Source organism: Rhea pennata, chromosome 8 (genome assembly GCF_028389875.1).
Source record: "Rhea pennata isolate bPtePen1 chromosome 8, bPtePen1.pri, whole genome shotgun sequence".
Taxonomy (NCBI): Eukaryota; Metazoa; Chordata; class Aves; order Rheiformes; family Rheidae; genus Rhea; species Rhea pennata.
The window spans coordinates 897492-924110 of NC_084670.1; the positions used below are offsets into that span (position 1 = coordinate 897492).

The following is a 26619-nucleotide window of genomic DNA, read 5'->3' on the forward strand; positions in this document are numbered from 1 at the left end:
TCAGTTTTCAGTGGAAATCCATTCTTGTCAGGCCTGGCTGAGAAAATCAGAGAAAAATTTTAGGCTAGTTTTGTTAACAGGTAGATTAAACTCCATCCTCATTGTTTTTGACAACAGCAGTTTCTTTGTGGATATCCCATGTGAATTTGTTCTGAGATGATAGAGCAGCCAGCAGTTATCTGAGAAGAGTAATTACTGAAGAATTCTTTTTTCCTGACTATAGGTCGGGGGGGGGCACTATGGACTTTTCAAGTTTGTTTTCTAATTTTATTTTTTTTACATGTAGACTTGCTTATTTTTTTGCCACCTTTGAGAGTCTTAGATCTGTATGGTGTGGGGGAGCCTCCCCTGCCTAGGAGGCTTGATGTAGTGCTCAAGTATTTCATATGAGCTAGCAGGTAATACAAGATGGACAACTTGGGCTTACGGGCATGCCAAATATTTGCAGGTAAATATTATGTAGGAGTATGTTAAACGGACAGCATAATAACAAGTTAACACTTAAATGATAACAGCTGCATATGGAGGCAATAAGTAACCCCTCTGATATTTAACAGCATAGTCATGTTTGCACAGGACAAAAGGGGGTACGCTGAAGAAGATAACTGGGGAGTTGCAGGTTAACAGAATGACAAGCTTCTCTTTCTAGGCAGAGATTGCTGGTACGAGGATGTGTTTTGTAGTCATGAGACAGGATCTCTGTATCTCAGGCTTGGGTCCTCTATTTCTCACTCATTTTTTTTCCATTTTCTTCATAATTGGTATCTCTGCATTTCTGGCTGGTGTTAAAAGGTTTGGGTACATAGTGGATAAATGATCTGAAATACTATCATTTTCTTTTCGTGACTGCTTTTACAGTTAATTAAATGATCCTTTTTTAGAAATTTTGTCACTGGTGGAATAATTCACCAGCCAGGGTATGAGAGGAGCAACTCCTGACTTCTTTACTATCTCTCAGTTTCTTTGAACAACTACTGCTTGAGCCTGAAATTTACAAGTATAAATCCAGCAAGCATGATTTTCCTCCTCCTCCGAGAGGTACCAAGCATTTTCACTATAGTATCTGCTGAGGTGGCACACAATACTTCAAAGCAGTGAATTAGAGGAATGCTTTTCCTTGTACAGTACTAATGACTTTTTTATTTTCCTGTAGCTCCCTAGAGCTTCATAGAGATCATGGTTCTCACTGTCTATTGAAAAAAAACTTTTCTGGATGCTTCTCTTCCTTTTGGTTTGTATTAGAAAGCTGGATGCTCTCTGCTTTTCTTTGTTGCTCTCCTTACAGCTCAAGGAGAAAACGTCCATCTAACATTTTTCTAAACTAGATTCCTTTCGAACGCCAAATGCAGCTCTTCATATTAGGTGTGGCCTAAGATAACCAAAAGGAGGAGTCATAAATATTTGGTATCACCAAATATCTGGACTAGCTCTTCTTTTCTTACATAAGGTTCAGGTCTTTTACCTGAAGTGAGTTCTTCACATCTTGGCTCTTTGAAAAATCGATGAAAAATTATATACTAGACAAGAGTGTGAAGCCCTGTAAAAGGAAGTCATCAAAGTAGATGAAATAAACTCTAGCAAAAAATTTAATCAATTTACCATCAACACCTCTTAACTTCCTCCTGAAGTTGTGTGGAGGAGTGAAGTCTTGCAGCAGTATAGCACAGGCTTTTTAAAACAATGAGTTTGCTGTTTTCCATCTGTTAAAATACACTTGGAAGAGCAGTAATCTCTGTCAAGATCACCAATTTCTTTATTCTTTATCACCTGGGATTTTGCCTGCTTCAGGCAGTTGCTACTAGGACATTGGTTTTGGTTTTCCCCTCTTTCTTGCTCTATCAACATTGGTCATATTGGCTCTTTTGGAACCACTGGGTCTCTGAAATCAGCCTAGGAGAGGAGCATGTTCTATTTTGACAAGAGAAGTTTGGCAGTGGCATCTTAATCCATGTCTTCCATTTCTCTGCGTTTGGAAAACTTTTTTTTTTCCAGATGTGACTTTTTTTTCCCAGATCTGACTTCTCCTTTTTCCCCATAAAGTGCATCATTGCCATATCATTGGCTCAGAGAATTTCTGTCCAAGTGAAATCTTACTGGGACCATTTCTAGTTTCTACTTCTGATACCGGGCATTCAGGAATGAAACTACAGAATTATGGTTATGATCATGATTTTTCTTCTGTGGGGCCTCCTTGCTGATACTTTTGGAGCCATGAAATTCTACAGATTCAGATACAAATTGCCCTGAGAAACATCCTACTATTCTTGTCAAAATCAACCAGAAGTGCTGAAGTGGATTGAGAGCCTATATCGTGCTGAATGTCAAGTAGTCTTTGACTCCTAAGCCATGCAGATTCAGGCTCTCAAGAGGATTTAGATGCCTAATTCATATGTAAGTTGCTGAGGGGGGCTAGTCACTTCTGAGGATTGGGACTTAATCACTTGCCACTTTTTCCTTTGTCACAGCTTCTCTTCCATATATTCTCTTACTATAATATAGTAATTATATTTTAAAGCTAATAATCTTTGCCAAAGGAGCAAGAATGATCAGGGAGAGTCACTGACACATCAGCCAACGTTCTCAGTCCATCATCATTCATATTACTGAGAATTCAGTATTTAAAAAGACAGCTTTGCAGTGTGAATAACAGCAGAATATCAGGTGTATATAATGTATTTAGATTTTGAGATGACTATATATATTCTAATGTTAGAGTCGCTACAATGCATATCCACAAATCAGTGTTGACTGTAGTTGTGTGCATGTATGTAAAAATGGAAGTATGTCTATTTGGGGAATAAGAGGTATAATAACTACAAAATATTTCCACTTTCCTTTACATTACATTTTTAAAAAGTACATTTCTTCATTTTCGTACTCTTTTCATATTCTTGTACAGTTCAAGCTCATACATTATTTTGCTATGAAATCTTTCATCTATGATCTCTGAAATACAATTTCTTATATTTAGACATACATGTACACAGAACCGTGTAAAATTAAGATGTTGTTTAGGCAGGATTTTCACATTCCAAATCCCTGACAGTTTTTAAATAAGCCTTTTAGGGCACTTGCCTCTTGTCTGTACTGTTAAAATAGATAATTTTAGAGTAAATTAAAATAATTTATCGTTTGAACGATCATGAATGTTTCAGATGTCATGTAGAGGAAAAGGAACAAAATAACGAATCAGTAAGGAATATAAAACAGAACTACTTCCAAATCAGATGTGAGCTGCCCTACTGATGGAGAGGAGAAGACTTAAATTACTTTCTTCTTGTCATCTTGCATAAGAGTTGATTGTAGTCCATATCGTAAAGAAATAAGTCTCGGAGGGTTCACCCTGTCTTATTTCATAGACCGGAGACATGTAGTACTGGCTTACCACTATATCTCCTGGCAGAAATTTGACCCAACAGATTTGCGCTGTGCTTGGAAACCAGTCTGTGCTGCAACAGACTCTTAGAATGAAATTGGAGACATTTCAGCTCTTTTTTGACACTTGCATAGATTTATGGGTACAGTAAGGTTTGCACTTGACAAGGAATTCAAATACGTACCAGAGTATGTATTTGTATGTATTATTATAAAGTACATATTTATACTTTATGGCAAGACAGGGTCAGGGAACCCAATCAAGCATTGGCATGTTACCATCTACATTGTTTGATTTCCCCTTGGCATGGTCTCGGCCTATGCCAGCTACAGTTCTCTAAGTGCATTATAGTATTTTAATAATGTGGGCCGTTCTTTCAAAGATAGCATCATCTGCTTTCACCCCCTTCCATAATGGGACTGTTGTTTTTTGTAGTAATGAAACTAGGAGAAAGAAATTTTAAATGCAGAGTTCTCATTACTACCCTAATAGCTTAGTGAGTCACAGCTCAAACAGTGAAACATTTACATTTGTCCCTTGAAATACTGCTTTGGTGAGGGGAAAAGAAGAGATGAGCCTGAGACTAAACTTCCTTTTTTGCTCCTTGAACTTGAGAGGTTCAAACTGGCAGTTAAGTGAAGGTAGATATAGATGAATCAGGCTAGCCACAGTTTTGGAAAAATTTAGTGACATTTTGGATTTTGCTGGTGACAGTGGAGGCAATTTAAGATTTAAAAATGAATTGGATTACTGATCATAGTCATCCACAGACTTTTGCTACCAGAGCTATGATCTTTACTTAGCTTCATCTGTAAATCAAAGTGATCTGGAAAGATAAGGTTGGAAGACAAACCTTTGACTTCCTTAGAGAATGCTAATCCTGATGAGGAACATGGGGATAAATTATTTTGTTAAATAATCTTCTGTTAGGGCACCTTCTGTTGGCAGAAGCAGACGGTTGTCTTTTGACTTCTCTTCAATTCTGTCTGGCTGTCTCTGTCTCTCTCTTAGCCTTTGAAAACAGATGATCAGTACAAGTTCCTTGTAGTTGCCCAAAAAAAGAAAAAAAAAACTTACTTAAAAGCAGAGGAAATAAATTTACGAACTTGTAATATTTTCATTTTTCCCCCAAATCAACCAAGACAACAGTTCATGTTCATGCTAACTTGGTGGTGTCCTTATTTAAGTTTCTAATCGATTAAGCTGTACGCTCTTCTGCCTTTCATCTGTAGTTTTGTCTCTGCCATCCTGTTAGTGTGGTGTAGATATCCCAAGCCCTCACTACCAAAATAGCTTTGGAACAGGAACTGCATAGTTGAGTTAGTGTGACTCTAAATTGGAGCTAAATAGCTCAGCTACATGGCTGGACTGCTTAGTGTAGGTATGTGATCCCGTTTATGCACTATGTTCTTTTCAGAATGGGGGGAAATCTCTGTATGCAGCATTGCATAGTGCTGCATGAATATGCTGTTGCTTTTGGAGATAGCTGAGGTTGCCATTATTGTATTGTTCTGTTATATTGTATAGGCATACCAAATACAACTCAGTTTTATTCTACCATATCAGAAACTTGACTTCTATTATGTTTCAACTCACTAGGAAAAAAAAAATACTTCCTCTTCCTGCCATATGCACAATTTTTTTCCCCAGCATTACAGCTGTCAGAGACCCCAGAACATGCTGGATTCATTAGTGCATCTACGTTTGCACATAGACGGATATGCAAAATAGGCCCAATAAAACATTCAGCAGTCACAGTAGCATTTCTCAATACTTTTTCTATAGAAAGTAGCACGCACTTAACAGCACGTGGAGCTAGTAGATGTGTGCGGCAGCTGTAACTGCAACTCTGTTTTTGCATGGTATATTATTTATTAATCTACCAGATATTTGATGATGACTTTATTGTGAGAATGTCCCACCAGTTAATTCAACACGTAATTAAGCTGATTTAAGTGGTGGTGTTGAGTTTGCAGTGTCAGAGGCTATAATTAGTTGGAAGAGGCTCATTCTGTGGGCACTTGAGTGGGTATGGGCATGCATGCCAGTGTTGAAGGATTATGTTGTCATGAACAGATAAAGTTCTGATTTTTATACTTGCAAAACTGTTTCAAAAATAAAAGATGAACTGGAATATGTCCTGTTTTATAACAGAAAAACAGTCAATCTTTTTAAAAAAGGTTTTCTCTTAGCAACAGCAGACAATCTGGTGGTCAAACAGGCAAACAGCTATCATTAGTCATGCATAATTAAAATTAAGAGTATCCAACTGCTGGCATTAACAGTTTCATCTTGGAAAAATCTAATCAACATACAACACTTATTGCAGAAATTTCCAGTAGTTTTTGTTATGTAAATTTCAATATAAATGAAGGAAATATGTTTTCTGTACAATATGCTGCTGTTTTTCAATATTTATTTAAATATACAGCAATTAGCTAACTCTATCCAGTTGAGCATCTGATATACCTGTTAAATTTACATAATGAAATTCTGTCAAAAATATGCAGGAAATTGTCAAAAATATGCAGAAACTTTATTTCTGCTAGAAAACAAAGACATACATAATTTACAGCACTGTTGTATGCCTTTGATATTTCACTGGCTTCATGTTAAAAAAAATGTTTTTAAACTGTTCTCAAAGCAGAATATAATTCACCGTCATAAAATAGCACTTGAGAATAAAGTGCTCCCTTTCCAAACACCTGATTTTTGTCTGATTTTTATAGTGGCTAAAGAAATTGTAGGGAAGGAAGTCCTTTGCCTATAATGAACTATATGGACTTATATGACTTTTGCCAATATGAGTGATCAAATTATCAAACTACTGTAAAATGTCTCCTGCTGCATTTGAAAGCTTGTCTTTTATTAATAGTGAATAAATGAAACTTAGGAGAATAAAAATCAAATAATATAATAAAACTCTAAACAATCCTTTTGAGGGTTGAAGACTCCTTTTCCTCTAGAGATCAAACATGGCCTCAGTTAGCTTATTACATTCCATAGCGGACAAGGATTAGCATTATAAAATTACGACACTGAAGAATGAGTTATCCTTTTAAATTTAAGGATTGGTGATGTGTGTGGTGAAGGCATTCATATGTGGTCAAAATGTAACAAAATGTGTTTTTATTAAAAAAAAAAAGGTATTCTACGTAGTGAAGGTTGTGATACAGGAATTACAGTAAAAAATAAGACGCTAAGTGGTGTATGGCATAGTTAAAGTATCTATTTGTGTTGCATACAGGGTTTTCATACATCGAGATACAGATGAACCAAGTTCTCTCCCAACTCAACACTCAGGTCTAACAAAGATTCTGTCCCTAAGGTTGAAGCAGTCCATTGTGCCACAAGAAGGAAGTAGGAGAGGAGGAAGAGGTAAAACTGAGATTCTGATTATGTGACTCTTGTGGCAGAAAAATATACTCCCCTTTCAGTTTTGCCCTTACCATTCACTGTGATTGATCGCAGTCTACATTTATGACAAGAAGCTTGTAATTCAGTATGCAAAAAAAGAAAAAGAAATCTTTTACTGAACTGAGCTGAATTCTATACAATTATTATATTTATCTTAGAAATTTTTCAGTAATAATTCTAGTATATAATGTTCAAGCTTTATTCTAAAATAATTTTAATCATATTTTTTTCCAGTCTTTAGTTCCATGTATGATTTGCTTGTGCAACACAAGCTGAACTGGTGTGTGAGGGGTGGGGCCCTGAGGAGGAGAGAGTGATCGAAAGAAAGAAAGAGTAGGTGTGAGAGACCACTAAGGCCCTCTTTACTTCTTGCTGCTTTTCTTCTAGCTCAGTGTTCTTCTTAATAGATAGGAAAACTCACGTTTTCATCTACAATATAATTTTTTGTCATGATTTGTTTGTTAAAATATGTAAAATAATGAAAAACAGTGCCAGGAGTTTAGGCTCCAAAATAATGTAGTGTGTGTGTGTGTATATAAATGTATGCATTATAGAATTAGTGCTGGGTTTTATATTAAAGCTGTTAATTTTATGTAGATAATTTTATGATAATAATTTCTCTTACCATTTAAATTAAAATACATTTGTTATCTTAATATATTGACATGCATCCCCAGGTCTATCTCCATTGAATGTTCTGGAAAGTTGCTTCATTCATTTTTTTTAAAATGTTTACATACTACATATGGGAAAATGATTCTGATAGCTATAGCTGTAGCAGTCACTAGCTTGTGGTGAGGGTAGATATCATGTGAAAACAGGAATATATTGTGGAAGGGGTTACTTTGTGCTGCTGTGGAACAAAAATTTTTGGGGAATAAATGAAGCAACATTCTAAACCAAGTTTATTTTATTTTATTTTTTCTTCTTCTTGACTATGCTGATTGCCTAGAATTTCCCTTCCAATTGTTTTTTCTATCCTGGTATTATGAAATTACTGGAATATACAATATTTCTTATGTGGAAGAATCAGATTCACTGATACTGCTAAATATATTTAAAATCTTTGTCAGTAATCTGGTACAGTGGTTGTGTAAAGACTCTATTCTAGCATGTTTTTTTAGCATGTTTTAGTAAGCTACCAGCTGAAGTGCTAAATATCTAAGACAGAGTTTTGCATCAGTTTCATTAGTTCCAGGTTTTAATAACACTGATGAAAGTCTACGCAGAGACAGCATGTTAGATGGGATCAAAAATACAAGACCCTCTCTAAATGATGAATAACCACACTTATTTTCTGGATTTTGTAGTTTGTTTAATTCAGCAGTTTACTCACTTCTCTCAAAATAAGAGATCTGGTAACAAGAAAAAGAACTCTCAAGGAACTCAGGCAGTGTTTGCACCATTCATATAAGCCAGCCAGAAAGGATACAAAAATAGTCAGTCCTGTTGCTTCACTTTCACTAGCATAGGTGAGCTATGAGCTTGTGTTGAGTTACTTCTGGGAATTGAAGTGGGAGGAACAATTTTCAAAACCAGTGTAAAGCTTTTTTTTTAAAAAAAAAAAACTTTGAACTGGCTCTGACAGCCTTGGCTCTGACAAGGCTAGACAGGTACCAATGCTTGAGTAAAATGTGGGAGCATGAATAATTGGAGGGAGAGGTCTGCATCTTTTGAGGGACCCAAGCGGTGGTTCTGCTGGGCTTGATAGTCAAACTGCAAAAGAGAACCCAAAAGGCTAATCTCTCAAAGCCACGGTGGTCATGAGCATGCACAGGAATGCAGCTTAGCATATTGACTTCTAGGCTGTTCCTGGAATACTTCTTAATTCTGGTGGTCCAGCAGAGTGAAGGTTTTCATTGTTGTGGTATTGTGTTTAGGTGCTGACATACTGCTGCTGGGTACTTGAGTCCATTATTCATTTTGACATGTATGCCCAGAATTTTAGCCTGGTTTGTAAATGTTCATCAGACATACATTCAAAATATGCAATGCATAAATTCGTTAACTGTTGTTGTTCCCTTTATCTCGTGTATTCAATGAGTACATTGGCTAGCCAGCTTCTATTTGCAGAAGAGAGGACTGCTAGCCAGCTGGCACTGTGCTATGCTTGCTTTAAACAAAAAGTGTAGAGGGAGTTAGGCAGGAAGGGGAAGGGAGAAACAGTCTTGTTTGAGACATTCAGCTGGGTGATTGTTGTGTCAACACTTTATGATATTTCTTCATGATATTGTGCTAGTCTGAAAAGCACTTAGTAGTTATTAATTATCAGCTGATGAGCACTCCTCTGCCTCCTCTGCTGAAAGGTGAAAATCTATTTAAAATGTATAGTGTATGCTCAGTGTAATAATTAAATGCAATTGCCAGCTACTAAGAGGTACTGTTGGGAGTATGGGCATGAGGAACTAGCTAGGACAAAGTGTTCTGAGGAAAAATGGCTTCTGCAATTTGTTTTTTGAATAGTGACATGTCAATTTACTAGTTTTAAATTATTTGAAAGAAACTTAATGGAGGAGAGGAGAACTTAACACACTATGTTTGGCTTTCTTTGCAACTGTGATTTTTACCCATTTAAAAATGTTCAAAATTACACTGGAGCTCCAGACATAACCTTAGTTTTGGATAAATTATGGTGTTACTTAATTTTAAAATAGAGCTGTAAATGCATGATAGTAAAATGAAAATGTTAAATATCGAAGCCTGTGTTCTTCATAAGTGGTATATTGCAGGAACACGTTTTGTGTTGAATGTGACATGGTTCAAAATAAAGTATATGTTATTACTGATGTAATTTATTATCAGATCAGATACTCTGTATTTAGATCAGACCTATGTGATTGAAATATAATCTACTATTACATGTTATACGACAACCTGTCCTGGGCTGCTGGTGGGAAACTACTGTAATGCACTGGTGAGAACTTGAATTCTACTTGCATCTCTTTAATTTTGCATGCAGGAAATCAGGTATGCCTTAAGAAAAAAATCATGCTTGATTATGAGTGGAAATTGTATTCTCACAGCTGTAAACTGAATTCTTAAAACAAAGTACTGAGATCAGCCCTTCCCAGTAATAGTTAATGCCTCCAGTTCCTTTTCCTGCTTTTCTAGCTTTGGCTCTATGAATACTGAGACTCTTCAGAGAGGCTGTCTATTTCCTCATGCATTTCTTTGCTGGTTGCCTGGCTCAGTGTCCATTACACAGGTGGTTCCCAGCTAGTGAAGTGGACTCTGATTCTTCAGTGAGGTTTTCGAAAGTTATAGGTAAAACACACTATGAAGCCCAAATAAATGGGCTGTACTGCACTGAAGACTCAGCAAGATGTGAAACACTGCTATTTTTCTTCAAATTAGCTGTATAAAGGTCAGAAACTTCCTTTCGACACCAGAGAAGCAGAGGAGAATAACTTCCTTGCTAGGACCTGTGAGAGTATGAAGGAGAATAGAGCAGAGATTCAAATGCTTTAGATGAAGCAGGAAATGATGGATTTTATTTTTCCATATAGACTTTTCTGCTTGTTCCAGTAAGCCCGCAGTTGAAGTGAGAAGAAGGCAGCAGAAATCAGCAATCACACAGCGTTCTTGGGTTTTCCACCTCTAAGGGACAGTAGTCTGCTCTGATCTGTCTGCGTTACAAAGTCTCCTTGGAAACAATATGCCAGCATACTGCATGAAGCATAGTCCATCCAGTATTCCTCCCACTCCCCCATCTATCTCCATTATCAGGGACATTCTGCCTGAAGACTTGAAACATTGACACACTGTAGAGAAATGCACTGGAGTGCAGAAGACTTTACCTGCCCTTGGTCTTTTTGAAATGAAACATATGGTACTGGTTTTAGAAGGCTGGATTCTACCACTGTAATGTGAACTCATCTACAGTAATAGCTGGTACAGCTGTCTGTATGTTCTGTGCTAGGTGATGGGACTGGTATTTTCATGCTGAAAGTAAAATGTAATATTTAACCAAAGATAAATGATTAAGTAATATGACTTTCAGAGAGCTTTTATTTTCTTTTTTAATTGTAAATAATGTATATACTTACATACATCTCAGTCCCTCAAATCATACTCGCGAGCATTTTTTTTTTAAACTGATTTCTCCCATGGGAATAAAGGTAAGCTGAAGGAGTAGAAGTTGTTAGACTAAGTTTACTGGATTTTTAGATTGATAAGATGCTCTTTTAGCTTATTTGTAACAGTAATTGGCAAACTGTCCTTGGGAAACTGTCATAAAAGGAGTTAAACAGAATTAACACATTTTGAAGTAAATTATAGGTGGGGCTGACTCAGACTTTGAGTGGCCAAAGTTTTTAGGAAATTGGATGCAATTATCAGTAAAATCCCCAAATAACTTGATATGCTGAACTGAAGCAATAAGTTTTCAAAAAAAGTTGTGAGGATGGATGTCTTGACAAACATACATAAATAAATAAAAATGCAGTCTTCTGTATTGGTCTGCTCAGTCACAAAATCTGAAAGGCTAGGGTGTTTTCTACAAGGTAAATTATTCCAGCTTTATTTAAAGTATTGTTTCAATGGGCATCTGTATATGGTCTAAAAGCAGTTATTTCAGTTATTCTGTTCCTAACTATTTTTGATTTTAGTATTGTATTATAGCAGTTTTTAATGAGGGGTTGGATCAGATTAACTACATCAGTTAAAAAATGAGCAAAACTGTATAGAGGTCTCAAAAGGCTTACATTATAAAATTGGCGTATTTTAGGATCTGTGTTTATGAAATAGTTATCTATTAAAGTAAATATTTGAGCTGTGATGAAAAGTCTCATACCAGTGAGAAATAAATAGTATGGTATAATATATTTACAAAATTGTGATTTATAATATATTAAGTAATATATATGCATTTATCTTGATGTGTTTGTTATCTGTCATAACTTATCTGGAATAATGTGCATTTTTCATAGAAATTAAATGGATAACTGGCAAAATTACTTTTAAGATTTGTAATATTTATAGAAATGTTAAAAGTCTTTCACTATTTAGCTACTTCTTTTGGTTGCCTTGATGGAAGTTAAATTGTGTTGTTGCACTTAAGATACTTTTTGTGATTGGACTCACCAGGCCACTTCTAAATTCTAATCGTGCTCCTACTTCAGCAATTTTATACTGCTGTAATTCTCCTTCAACACAGTTATTAAGTAAATCTAAAATGAAATATTAAAAATGCGGTTGAAATGCTAATACAAATAGCAAAAAATTAGGCTTATTAGAGTCAGGTTTTCTTTCAAGTATTAAGGGCCTTTCATATCAAAGTTCTCATTTTATGGTGAATCCTAGACACTTAGGTATTGTGAGTCAGTAATTATAAGAAACTATTCTGATCTTCAAAATCTTTATATATGTTGTGTGATAACAGGGAAATACAAGTTTAGCTCTCATGTTATAGAAATGATATTCCTCTCCAAAAAGAAAACTTCTACAGTTAAGTTTAAGCTGTTTAGGATTTTTTTTGTAATGCATTTTAGGGTGTAAATTTGCAATGGCTTGAGAAATATATTATATACTGTCCACATAACTTTGAAAAAAAATATTTCCAAAGAAGTTGATGCACTGAATTACAGCATACCTACTTAAATCTGAAAATCCTGTAGGGTTGTTTCTGGAGACAGAAGGACCATGAAGTAACCTATTGAATTGACTTCCAGCTAGGAATTAAAATATCAACATTCTGTTCCAACTATGCACGCATCTTGCTATGTGAGTCCAGAGAGAACGGACAATACCAGTAGTGACTCTGAGCCCTCTAGGATTTTGGAACTCATGTTGTTTGTTTTTTTTTTTTTAAATGAAAACTTATCTCCTAGTAGGACAAATATTTAACATTCATTGAGGCTTTTATGTAGAGGGGCTATTTGTTCTTTTTTACTCTTTAAATTCACAGCACAGTGCTGTTTTCTAAAACCTCCTTGCTCTTCTGTGATTATTACTTTAATTGGAATTTGAAGGCATGCAGAAGACAAAAGACACAGAAAAGGCAGAGATACTGAATGGTGCGTTTGTTCAGTCTTTACTGATAAGACTGACCATCAGAAATCTCAGATTCTGGAGGCCAGGGAGAAAGTCTGGAGAAAGGAAGACCTTCTCTTGGTTGAGGAGGGTCAAGTTAGAGATCATTCAAGAAAACTTGACATCCACAAGTCCATGGGCCTTGATAGGATGCACCCACAAGTGCTGGGGAAGCTGCCGGACATCATTGCTAGGCTGCTGTCCATCATCTTTGAAAGGTTATGCAGAACAGGAGAGGGGCCTAAGGACTGGAAGGAAGACGATGTCATCGCAGTCTTCAAAAACGGCAAGGAGAAGGGACCAGGCAACTACAGTCCAGTCAGCTGCACCTCCATCCCTGGAAAGGTGATGGAACAGCTCATCCTGCATGTCCCTTCTAAGCATGTGGAGGGAAAGGTGATCAGGAGTAGTCAGCAGAGATTCACCAAGGGGGAATCATGCTTACCCAATCTGGTAGCCTTCTCTGATGGAATGACTGGCTGGGTAGATGAGAGCAGAGCAGTGGATTTTGTCTAGCTTGGCTTCAGCAAGGCTTTTGATCATGTAAGCTCTGAAGCTTTGAAAAGGGAGTAGGTCCAATGGTTTCACATCCAGATCCAAAGCATCCAGTAGCACCCAGTATATAGCAAGAAAACTCAGACAAGCCACACACAAATGCCAAGATCAAAAAAAAAAAAAAACAAAAAACAAAAAACAAAAAACAAAAACAACCTCTGTAAAGCAGAGTTGCTGAACTTTACTTTCATCCTGAGTACATAGCAAGATCAAAATTAGTTGAGAGGTAAGAAGTTTATAGGGAGAATAATCCATCATCAAGAGTACATCAGTTTGTAAGTGCTATGCTTTGGTCACATTGATGAGTAAATATGTTATGAAGATAGCTTAATTATGATAAGCATTTTTTCCCTTGGTTGGAACAAATGATCTAGAAAATTGTACTTGAATTTTCCTTTTGAAGACAGTTGAGTAGTAGAAGATGAGAGAAGGAAACATATCATTTGTCACAGTTACACTTTTTTAGTAGTGTCTTAGACACAACTAAACTTAATTTTAAATTAATCTAATTAATTATGTTTAATTTTGACTTTTTTACTTGCATAAGCCTTCTGTATATTACATTTCTAGCAGTGTGAAGATGCAGGTGCTAAAAATGAAAAACAGTCTGCAAATTAAATTCTCATAAAATATTATAGTTGATTCTAGCTCTTCAGTTTGGTACTGCCAGAGGCTTTGAAATATGATTCATTAGGCTAACCTTACAATATCTTCTGTAGGAAATTCTGTCAAGTGTATTGCATTCAGATTTTTACTTCATATAGCACAGCATCAAACCCTGTGCATTTTAAATGGGTGGCGGTTCATTTGGATTTTAGCAGATTTAATTGTTTTATAGAAGGGAAGACCTCTGCATATCTGTCCATAAAATGCAGAACACAAAATGTACATAGGTCTAGCTCTAGCCTCAGAGACAGGAGTTTGAGCACAATGAAAGATGCATGCATGTGCTGTATATGAGGGCAGAATTAGACACTGCAGCTTTCACTGAAGGCTGCTTTCATTCAGAACAAGAGTAATCTCTCTTTGGTTACTGGAGCAGGACTTACTGAAAAGCTGCCAAAGAACAGCCTCTTTAAACTTTAGCAAAAGCATTTTTCAGCTGTTCACAGGAGTAGTGTCACACAATGAGTTAAATAGATCTTTCTCTGTCACATTCTGATAAATTATTGATGTGCATAACTTCAGTAAACCTCTTTGCTCTGTAATTTACTTAATAAATAGAACAATAATCTGTTTCTTAGTGCAACATAATTTAGAATATCCATTAATAAAATCAGCTCAATTTTTGCAATTGAAAGATGAAGCAGACAATTTCCATCCTAAACGCAATTATTAGTAGTAGTTGCAGAGGTGGTAATGTGAGTGGTTTTATAGGTACTACAGTAAAACCTAGCCACATTATCTAAAGAAAGGGGAATCTCATTTTACAAGGTACTCATTCTCTGTGCGAGTGATAGCGAATTCAGGGCAAATATTCTCGGTTAAGCTTAAAAAGGAAATAGGGAGTCATGGTACAGTGTTGTTTATAGCTGCAGGTAAGAAACATCACAGAATAGCGCATAGGTGGCAGGAAGATTTGAGAGTGCTTGGGGAAAATCACTTTTTTGTCCACCACAGTAGGTATGGTTGTATTCTCTTGAACAGTCTGTGGCATGTATGCAAGTTAAATGGTAAATGAAGCAGCTTGGCTGCTGCTCAAATGTATTTAGTTATTCATTTATGCGTTAAACATCCGTGCTTCCTGAACAGGTTTCTGTAGTCTGTGATGTCTTTATTGGTCTAAATGGTGAGAAAGTGAAGTCTTGCTCATATCTTCTACTAGCTTTTGGAGGGTTTTATTTTGTGCCAGACTTTAATATGTATATGCAACAGTAAAAAATGTCTCTTACGCAATATTCCTCATGTACTGAATGAACTAACAGCTTCATCGTAATCTCTGAGGTATTTTGGCTGGATAGTTTCAGAATCATGTTTTTGTTCCCATCTTTCAGGTCAGTAGATGAACTTGTACTTTGTGAACTTGCACCAGCTTCTGGAATAAAGGACAGCTTGTGGAGTCATGGATTTGGCTGGAAGTGGATTTAAGATATGAATAGTGAAGACTGTTGTTACGGGCCATTCTACAGGGAAAACTAACTGAGCCAAGGAGATGGACCATGTGGACTTTTAAAGTGGGGAAAAAAGCTGTTTATTTTGATGTGGTGCATGAGAGGAGTCTGTAAAGGAATACATTTTCAGTAGCAGCCACCTCAATGAGACAAGTTGTGATCTTTGCAGTGGTGTTGTGGATGGGGGAAATTAGCGCAAAACAGAGTGAGAAGTTTTGTTTATAATCCTGAATAACAGGCAGAATGATTGAAGCTGTCTGAAAGGATTGAGAAGGCATGAAGGAGTGAGGGCAGAAAAGGAGGAGAAAAATTGAGAGCCTCTCTGAGCCAGTAAGCAAATATCCATGCAATGTCAAATACTGTTCAAAATTTTAAATTAGATTTAGGATACAAGTGTGGAGTGGAGGGAGAACTAAGAGTCTTTAGCATAGATATGGTGGTTGAATTTTCTAAAATTCTTTTATACACAACTGCATGTTCTTATCAGGAGATTATATAAAATGCAGTTTTCTCACAGACTACTTCAGTCAGAGAGAGCTTGGTCTAAATTATGACTAATAGTAATGGTATATCTGAATTATGCAGTCTAATGTGTGCTAGCAAAAATGAACAGATGTGAAAATTTAGTTACTTGAATTTGACTCTAAGTGATACGATTCTCTGCAAATTAAACCGCAGGATTGTTTTGTATTTCAGTATAAAATATGAAAGATGAGTATAGCATGTTTGTCACCGATAAAATCGTTGTGCGTGAATCAGTGGTGGATTTAAAATCAGTCCTGGTTTCAGAGGTATAAAAAGCACTTTCTGTGATAAAGTACATGTAAGTTATCTCACTGAGCACAGCAGTTGTTTGAAATATTTCAAATGAGCGTGCATTCCTTGACAAATACCAGTATGACTGAAGTGGTAATATAAATAATTATTATTAGTGGATCCCTGGTATTTCCAAATATAGGTAGTTTCATACCAGAGTAATTTTACTACCTAGCATGTTAATGTTTCCTGTACCTACTTCCTTTACTCCCCACCATATATTATAGCATTAATGTTTACTATAATGAAATTGTCTATGGCCAGGGAGTACATTACTCTGTTTATGGAAGCAGTCATAACCTTGACTACTGCATATAGATTTGGAACTTAATTCAAATAATTCTTGAAACATCACATTTCCAATGGTTTATGCTGATTCTTGCTTTTTTTATATTGGCTAGATAAAGTGAAAAAGAAAGGAGGAATTTTATATACCACAGTTTATTTCTTAATGAAATACAATCTTTCTAGAAATACTGCATTGAAAGACATACTTCCTAATGTTTTACACATCAGAATAAATTTTCTTTTTACAAGATTCACTAATGCTTTTTTTAATGTGGTTAGAAACTATATCTTTTGTAAGCACAAAAAATTTTCTGTCTTTCTAGAACCTTTATGAGCAAGTAACCAAGTGAAGGATCACAGGCAGCATTGTTTTGTGGTGTTCATGAAAATAGTACTGGTGTAAAAAGATGGAATACAAAGTTAAGGATTGTTAGTGCGTTTATATCTGTGAATTAAGGAAGTCATAAGTCACAGAAGAGCTAAGTCAAAACAGTATAGAGCAAACAGTTGAGTACTGACCAAGTGGGAGAAGATACTCAGTTGCTCACAGATGCTGAATGATAATTTGATGTTCACTGAACGTATGGATAGTTAACCTGTTTATTGCAATAAATCAAAGCAGAGCCACTATCTCATTAAGGTTAGAATTCAATATAGAATACTTATGGGGTACAATACTGAGTAATTGCAAGTGCAGAAGAAAGAACAACCACCAGACAAAATAGACATAAAGTTTCTGATACTTAATAAATTAGAGTATGTTTGCAACTTCTTGAGATTTTTTTTATGGGGCAGGGAGAGGAGGGTAGATTTAGGTTCTTAAAATTTTTTGTAAACCTGAATTTCTGGATGGAAGGTAATACGTTGTAACAGTACAAAATAATGTTGTTATCTTGTAGCAAATAATGTACTGCATTTACTGTGGGTGAAATTTTATGTTGCCTAGAACACTTTCATTTTAGAAATTATAAATATGTTTTTTTCCATTAATATGAAATATATTTCATAGGTTGAGACATGTATGGTGATTGTGCATAGTAAATAAAATCAGATGGCCCTGACATGTTAAAGACATTCAGTAGCTTAAGAAAATGATAATAATTCCCTGAAATAGTCAGTAGAAAACATGGTTTATATGTCCTGTAGGATTATTATAAATGAGGCAGAAGAGTATTAAACGTCAGATGATAGAAAAATGTTGATGGGTATTTGATAGACAGGAGAGCAAGTTCTTTTTCATATATTCAGGAACTAGAAAGATTTCAAATTTTGTGCCTTGTTGGTCAATACCTTGACAATTTTGGGCTACAGCTTCTGTGCAAAAGTTTACTATCTTTGGAGATGATTTGACACATTATTCCTGATTTAGAAGTAGATAAATTACTATATCCAAACAACGTCTGCCAGCCAAAAATTTGGCTGAGTGCAGAATATCAACACAAATATTTTCATGACAGAGATGATAAGAATTTTTATTTATCTATTTTTAAAAAAATAATTTATCTGTCTTTCTACATATCCTGTTTAATAACATACATCTATAGATTTGTGATAGAATCAAAAATGTTCATTCTTATGTTTTATCTAGATAAGAATCAGTCATCTTCATCTAAAATAAGTAGTGTGATGAATTTCCACTGTTACTGAAGATGTCAACCAATTTATAAAGTAATGCCATCTTGTACATTAATTAGAGTAATCAGTTGATAATAAGGAGAAACACTCAAACAATTAACAAGTAAGTGCCCTTGGCAGTATTAAAGTATAATTTTGGCCATTTATATTTGGCCAATATAGGAAATTATTTGTAGCTGTCATCTCCCCCCAGCCTAGCAAACTGATGATGGAGGTTTCCTTAGCTAGCAAAGATTTATGATTACATGATCATTGTTCTAGGGGAGTATACTTTTTAGCATTCACTCGTCTTTAACAAAAAGCAGACAGTTTCTATAATGGTTCCAAAAACATTTTCGCTAGCCAAGAAGTGCTTTAAATAGTACTCAGTGACTGAATTTGCTAATTTGCATGACGGCTTTTTTAAATGTAACCTAACTCCATATTTCATCTATTTTGAAACTATCCGACAATTTTATTTAATCTGATGTATTTTAAATTAGTAAACTTGTTCAATTAATTTATTTAGGAAAAGAGGTGGTTCTTATTATGTTAATCTGTGTAAATTCAAATTCCTACTGAAAGTAGTCTTAAAGTGGATATTCAAAAAAACAATTACAACAGCATAAAGATATTGTACTTGTTAGTGTGATGTTGCAAGGGATCCATAATGAAATAATTAGGTTTATTAATGTTTAACTTCAAGAGAAGTTTGGTTGCAAATTTGTTTCCGTATTTAAATATAAATTCATAATTATATGATTTATGGGAGAAAAGAACCTGAAAACAATTCACAATACTGATAGCATCTCTCTGTTTTTTCTTTTCTGATGCAATTAGTTCAAATAAATCCTTTTTTAAAAGTTTCAAAATTCTTAAAACATAGAATTGGATGTATTGAATTTATCTTGGGCTGTAAATTTTTAACATACTGGGAAAACTTGCTACATCGTATCTTGTACTTGTATTCTAGCTACATAAGAGTTCAAAATGTATTTGCAACTAAGTATGTCGGAAAAAAATCATCATCTTTGAGGCTAACAGGAACACAATACAATGTTTTTTTTGTTATGTGATAGTTAAAATAAGTGCTGGGCGATGATGGGATTTCCCAGAGAGAATGTAACACATACAACAGTGAGAGATCAGTTTGCTTGCAGTTATGAGGCCGGATACAAGAAAGAAAAAGGAGAAGCAGGGAGGAGGAGAATATGGCAAAAGAGTGAGAATGGAGGGGGAGAGAGAAATGCAGTTAGTGGCTCAAGCTTCATTGCAGTCAGCTTGGTTTAGTGAAACATGTTTTGTCCTGTTACATCTTGCTGTCTTCAGATAATCAGATGTTCTTGGTCAAGTCAAGAGGAGAAACAATATTTAGAATGCAGGAAAATATTTCTATCATTTATTCTAATAATTTTTCAAGTTAGGGTGTCTTTATAAGACTACATGAAGAACAAAACTGAAATATGCTTAAGAAGAAAAGTATAGCATGACTGTTTGTTATTCTGTTTGTTGTTTTCCATGCTTTTAGTATGTGGGAATGATGCAAGCTTTGGATCCCCTTCATAACTTGCTCTCTCATTTTCTATCCCTCTGCTCTTGAAAATTTAGCTTGCTATCTCCTTGAAGGTGACATACACATCTAAAATAAAAACGAATCTGTATCCTGGATTTGCAAGTTAAAATCTCCATTTATTCCTATGAAATCTCCTTGTAGATGTCTACCAAGGGGCTAGAACTAGTGCATGTGTTTTTTTTAAAAAAAGAACATTTTTCTTTCATTCCTACCTGTCTCTCATAAGTTTTTCAACTATTCTGCTTATACAAATGTGTAATGCGTGAACTTGTATCCCTTAGTTCTCATATCCACGCTATTACTAATCTCACTGATTCTTTTTGCATAACATCTCTGAAATTTAACTTTTGACTTGCAAAGTGAAAACTCTTACTCAGGCTTTTTCAACTTGCTTAAAGAATTATTTTCCCTTCTGGTTTAGAAACAAAAAAACAAACAAATAATCTTGTATTACCTTTTTTCAGAAGGCTGCTACAAATGTTTTCAGACTTTCTGCTTGGTATCTTGCTTTCATTTCCTCTGGTTCCAGCTTCTTCTTCCCATCAAGGATAATCTACTTGTCTTAACCTTCAGATTATCAGTTAGTAATAACCAGCCATGAAGATGAATATCTTTAAATATTTCTATGTGAAATTATGTTTTCTCTGATGTCTACAAATTTGGCCACTGCCCTGGATGAGACAGGGACAGAGATGACCTATTGTATTGTCTACACTTCACAGTTCTTTGTTTATGGATTTAACTCCTGAGTTTACAATTACTGAATGGAAGACAATGAAGATAGAAAAAACGTTTTATTATTTGAATGAGTAGACACAGACGTGTGGTATTTCTAAAAGATAATTAATTTACTAAATTACTTTCACTGTTGAATTTCAATAGAATTTACAGACGAAAAACACTTGCATTTGGTCAAGAAAAGAATGAGTATTGAATATGAATGTGCTAGTAAATACTTATTTGTGATAGTTCGGCGTAAGTGAAAGACAGAATTCAGCATTCACTAAAACCAAATCAATCTCATGATGTAACTTATGAATGCTGAATTTATGACTATATGTAGGAATGGCTGAATGTAGATTCTTCTTTGAGGAGGAGTTGTTGAAGGTCATGCATATTTCATTGGAAAACTTATTTTCCTGGTAGATATAAAATTTTATTTGATCGTAATGTATCATAGAATCAGTAAGGTTGGAAGGGACCTCTGGAGATCATCTGGTCCAACCTCCCTGCTCAGGCAGGGTCACCTAGAGCATGTTAGACAGGGTTGCATCCAGGCGGGCCTTGAGTATCTCCAGAGAAGGAGACTCCACAGCCTCTGTGGGCAACCTATTCCAGTGCTCCGTCACTCTCACAGGGAAGAAATTCCCCCTCACGTTCAGGCAGAACTTCCTGTGCTTCAATTTCTGCCCATTGCCTCTTGGCCTGTCACATGGGACAACTGAAAAGAGTTTGTATTGATTACTGAAGCATTTTAACATTCTATTATTTATAAACATATGCAAATGATGAGGTACTACTTTTAGCTAACTGAATGTTGAAAACATAACTGATCCCAACTATGTTCATGTCTTGATAGGAGAGACTCATTACCAGAAAGAAACAGTAAAGTGACTCTCTTTTTGCATCATTGTTAACATTTTCAATAAATAACTGTTTTGGTTTTGGAAAGAAGCAGACTGATGTCACTTGGGAATTATTAAATACTTTGAGGCAGATGTTAAATAGGACTTACAAAAGCTAAACATTTGTAAGCCATCAGAATTGGATGCTGTTACCTTGAAGTGCTGCAAGACTTCGTTGAGAAGATCACCAATCTATAGGTGTTATTCTATAGTAATCTACTATCTAAAAGACTTCAATGAAAAAAAAACCAACAAAATTTTTTATTAAATTAACAAAAGATGAACAATATTTTTGCGTTGTTTTATGAGGAAATAAATAATAATACATTTTTTGAGATTTACATGAAAGGCTACATATAACAGACACCAGCTATTATTAGTGTTTGATTTAGTACTATAACAATTCTGGTTTATTAAAAAACCCCCCAAATTTGGTGCCATGTCAATAAGGCTAGGCTAAGTGAATTAAGGTCTGGATAACTAACAAATTTGAAAAAAGATCATCAATGTAGAACCAACACTAAGGGTAGGAGGAAAAAATATTTCTACTAGGACGCTTAAAAGTACAGAAACGGTGCAATTTTTTTGTTATTTTCCTAAGTATCCTGAAAGTTGATATGAAACGGTTGATGATAATATTTGAAAGTGACACGGTGGTGGATGGGGTAGTATATAATGAGGAGGAAAAGAACTCAAAGGGAACCTCTTGGTAATCTGGATCCATTCTAACAAAATACAGGGTTTACACTCTGGCAATGCATACACAATACAGAAATGTTTACTAAGAGGAAGTGACTTTAAAAGATTGTGTAACAGCAGTGAATGAGCAATGTTGAGTCCTAATGTAAGACTATGGCAAAAAAACCCCACTAATGTGATCCTGAGGTTGTGTAAATTTGGAATAATGAATAGGAATACAAATAGCTTGCTGAAAGAGATATTGAAATATCATAGTTCTGTGCATGTTTTCTCAAAGAATGCAATACCATAAAGATGGCAGAAGAAAGAGACAAATATTATGCAGGAAAAGAAAAATATTTACATAGAGAAGCTTGAAGAACTCAGGCCAGTTAATTTAGCAGAAAAAAATAAGGGACCTCACTGTGGTGAAGAGAGGTTTTATGTCGAATAAATAAATAAATAAATAAATAAATAAATAAACTCAGAAAATTCAGCCTTAACAAGAAAGGCACAATAAAAACTGAAGACTGAAAGTTGAAACTGGATGATCTTGATAAAAACAGAAAGCAAGTGTTTTACATGGCAATCAACCATTGGAATAAGTTATCAAAGGAAGCAGTGGACCTGCTGATGTGCTTGTATCATGGCTAGCTGCCTTTCCAGAAGAAATGCTTTGACCTGGCTACTTACTGGGTCCAGTGACAGGATGTCTAGGAGCAGCTGAATGGCTTATGGTGTAGAAAAAGTCCAAATAAGTTATCTAATCATAATTCCTGACTCCAAGCCTTAAGCAGTATGAAGAGCCTGCCTGGATGTGATCCTGTGTTCTAGGTGACCCTGCTTAAGCAGGGGGGTTGGAGTAGATGATCTCCAGAGGTCTCTTCCAACCTCTAACATTCTATGATTCTAGGATTCTTATGCTCAATCCAAAACATTATTCTGATTTGACCTTTTGTTACTACATTTGTTGATAAATTTTGTTAATAGATATCACTTACAGTCCCAGTCTTTCTACTCAATTTTAATTTTATGTAAATTGTTATGTGAAATAAGATTCAACCCATAGCTGTTTTACTGACATATAGCTATTTGGAGTAGGACTTTCTTTAGTAAATTCAAATATAACAGCTCCATGGAAAGGACTTTCTCAAGAGTAGTGTCTGCTCTGAAATTCCAATATATATGATCCATTCTTACAATTTCTTCATAATGAAATTTTTATTGAATTTCATATTTGAGCTAATGAAATAGAAATAAAATGAAAAATTAGTACAAAATTTTGTTTTAGATTTTGGATACTTAAGAAACTTTGTCAGAAAGATGATTGTTTTCTTTGACATAGTTATGTGAAGCATTCCATTTAGTGAAGTCAAAAGGGGCTGTAGCATTCTGTTGAATTTAAATTTCGCTAACTAGCCCCATTATGTATGAATCAGATCAGAGACTTACCATTTTCTATCTTGAAAATTTCTGCACCTAAACCTTTTTTCACTCTTGAGAGTCTCTGTGAAATTCAATTCTTCAAGATGTGCTATATTAGCACCTAATTATTATGTTAAGACTGATTTCTTTAATGACCTAAATAAAAGTTGTTTTGTGTAAATATCAGTTTGAGAATACATCAACATAGTTTTTAGCTATGAAAACAATTACAGAACTTGTTCAAAAAATTGTTGCCATTTATTTGGTCTTAGCTGCACTTGCAGCAGAGTTGTGAAGTATGACTGTTCAGATTAGAGCTGCCCATAAAATCAACCTAGCAAACTGAAAACACTTTTGTGCCTTTCTTCCTCACAGTTATTTAGCAAACAGTGTGTTCCTGTGTCCTCTGTTCATACATCCATACATCTTTTCTATACATAAACAGTTCGATTTCTTTAATGTTCAATTTTATCTTTAGATTGTGGAAGGTAGTGCTTTTCAGAACCTGTGATTTCTTTCAGTAACAAAATGATGCCTTTGTATTACAGTTTGATTGGTTCCTATTTCATTCTGGAAACTGGCAATGTGTATATTTATCCTACTGTATTGATACAGTATTCCTGAAGAGTATTTATATAATTACTTCACTGACAGCTTTATTAAAATAAGCATATTAAATATTACAAGTGAAAATATTGCCTAGATCAGTAACAACTGCTCTGTTTTTATATTCCTTTTGGGCTCTTTTTTTGTTTGCTTTTAAGGGAGCCTTGACTAAAGGTTTGTTTATTTTCGGTTATATTTCTATCATATAAGGTATGCGTGCTGCCATCTATATCAAAAAAGGTTGGTTAGGCTTTGGCTTTGTCACCTATCTAGATATTGAATATTCAGACTGTGTAGACTACTGCTACAGGTTAGCTGAGCTGGCCAATTGGACGGGCTGCATTGGTAACAAGTAGGAGAAAGAACAACAGAGCAAATCAGTGTCTTTGAGAGTACTTTTTTACCCTTTGAGAATCTATGTAGTAACAGAGCTGTCATGTTACAGGAATTTAGCTGATTGCTGCTGGTAATTTATTTGCTTTAACTTACATACCTATCAAGAATCAAAAAATATTTCATGTAATAAACTGCATTAAAGTTTCAAGTACTAAATTTTGACTGATAATCTGCTAATGGTTTCGAAGTTTTACAATTATTAAGTGTTTATGATGTTCTCTGTAGGAATTTAAGGCAATGATATGTCTACTTACTTAGTTTTGAGGATAAGCACTACTGCAATGTGAGGCAGCATCTTCCTGTTTCAGGAACTTGTTGCCAGAACCTCCACGTTCCATGGCTGCTCAGTTCTAATCTATGTCTGTGCTGGCCATAGTGGCACCAGGATGTTTGAGGATGTTCTCGGGCACAGGAGAAGATACGCTTTAATTGTTTTCCCTTTGGGTCTTTCCACTATGCAGTGCTAGTCAGTATGAAGTGTGGTGTGCACCAAAGTGCAGCCATGGCTGTGGGAAGTACCACCCGACTTGGATCACCCGAACCACTGCAAGCATTGGTTCTAGGCAGACTTGTCTGGAAATGCCATAGCTGATGAAGTGTACAGATTGCAGACTTGACTGGCAGTCACAGCTCCAAGCTATCTTAAACTCCATCTGATGTCTGCAGTCCCTAGATTTATTGAGTTCTGTGCAACTAAGCAGGAGAGACTTGGGGTGATGCAGCTAACTACTCTCTCTAAAATAACTCCTTCCTCTAACTCAAGGCTATTTCTTATGATACAAAAGAATTCAAACTGATATGTTCAGTTAAACATTGATTAAAGATTCAAAGATTTAACTGAATAGAAAGCAAGCAATGTATTCCAACGCTTTTGATACAGGACCAAATGTAGAACATATAAAAGCCCAAAGTTTTCTTTTTTTTAACTCGTGTTTTATTTTATAAAGATGGAGACCTTTGGCTTCTACATGAGCAAGTATTTATGTGTTTTCTCCAACTACATGGAGCTAGTTAGGTTAGTATGTGTTTTCCCCAGTGATACATCTTATACTAGCAAACTGCAGTCCTTCATTATGCTCTGGTTTCAGCTCCCTAAGGAATCTGTTACGTAAAAGTGATTATTTTGTACAGAAACATTCCCATAGTGTTTTTAGGCAAAGACTGCTGAAAAAGATCACCTTTTTGCTAATTTCACTGTGATGAATTTTCTGTCTAAGTTTGTCAGAGGTTTATATGAAGTTCATTTTACTGCTCAGATCCTATTAAAATGCTGGTTAAGAATGGGTTTTCACGGCTAGCAAATAGCTACTATGAAGATGAACTTGTTGAACTAACATAGATTTTCACATAGTGATGACATAGGATGAATTAGGTAAAACAAACCTGAAGCTTTCTTTGTATTTTCTGTGTTAAAAATAAAGTAGTCAGAAAGTTTAATATACTAAGCCTATAGTATTGGTAATAAATCACACTGTTGGAATACTGACAAGTAACATTCTAGTATTTTGAGTGTGATATAAATGGTATACTTATCTGTTCCTAGAATTATTCATGTTTAATAAAGATACACGGTAATCTTGAGGATCCAATTTACTAACTGTCAGTGTTAATGTAATTTCTATAGAAGTAAAACTCTAGGTTTGACATTAGCATGGACATAGACAGAATCTATTTCAGGTGAGCATAAAAATATAATCTGTGAGGTACCTGTGACTGTCACAGGTGAAAATATTTGCTAATGAAGTGTGTATTAGTCTTAGACAGGTAGAGAACTCCTTCAGTCTCTTAATTTACTTTGAATAATTCATTAGTTAGCAGTTTTCACCCATGACAGTCATAGGTAAATCCCAGACTGGAGTTACTCATTAAAGTTGTAAAGTGAAGGGAAACTATTAATGAGATGCTAGACAAACTCCTGAACAATACAGAGGTAATTTTAAACACATAAATTTTTATTATTGGTTTTCACATATGGGTAGGGAAATGTGGAAGAATTTACACTTGTTACAAAAAATAATTAGAAATGTGTGTGAACATAAATGTGAAAAAGAATGAGGGAAAGCATGTTTCTCTGAGGCCAGTAGGCTATATGGAGAATTTTCTATAAGT

The 26619-nt window shown here is 35.2% G+C and overlaps 1 protein-coding gene across 1 annotated transcript in view; it reads left to right on the forward strand.

The window, feature by feature from the left end:
* The window catches only part of NEGR1 (neuronal growth regulator 1), a 293574-nt gene that overhangs the window by 5372 nt on the left and 261583 nt on the right, over positions 1-26619 (forward strand). The gene's annotated exons all lie outside the window — the stretch shown is intronic.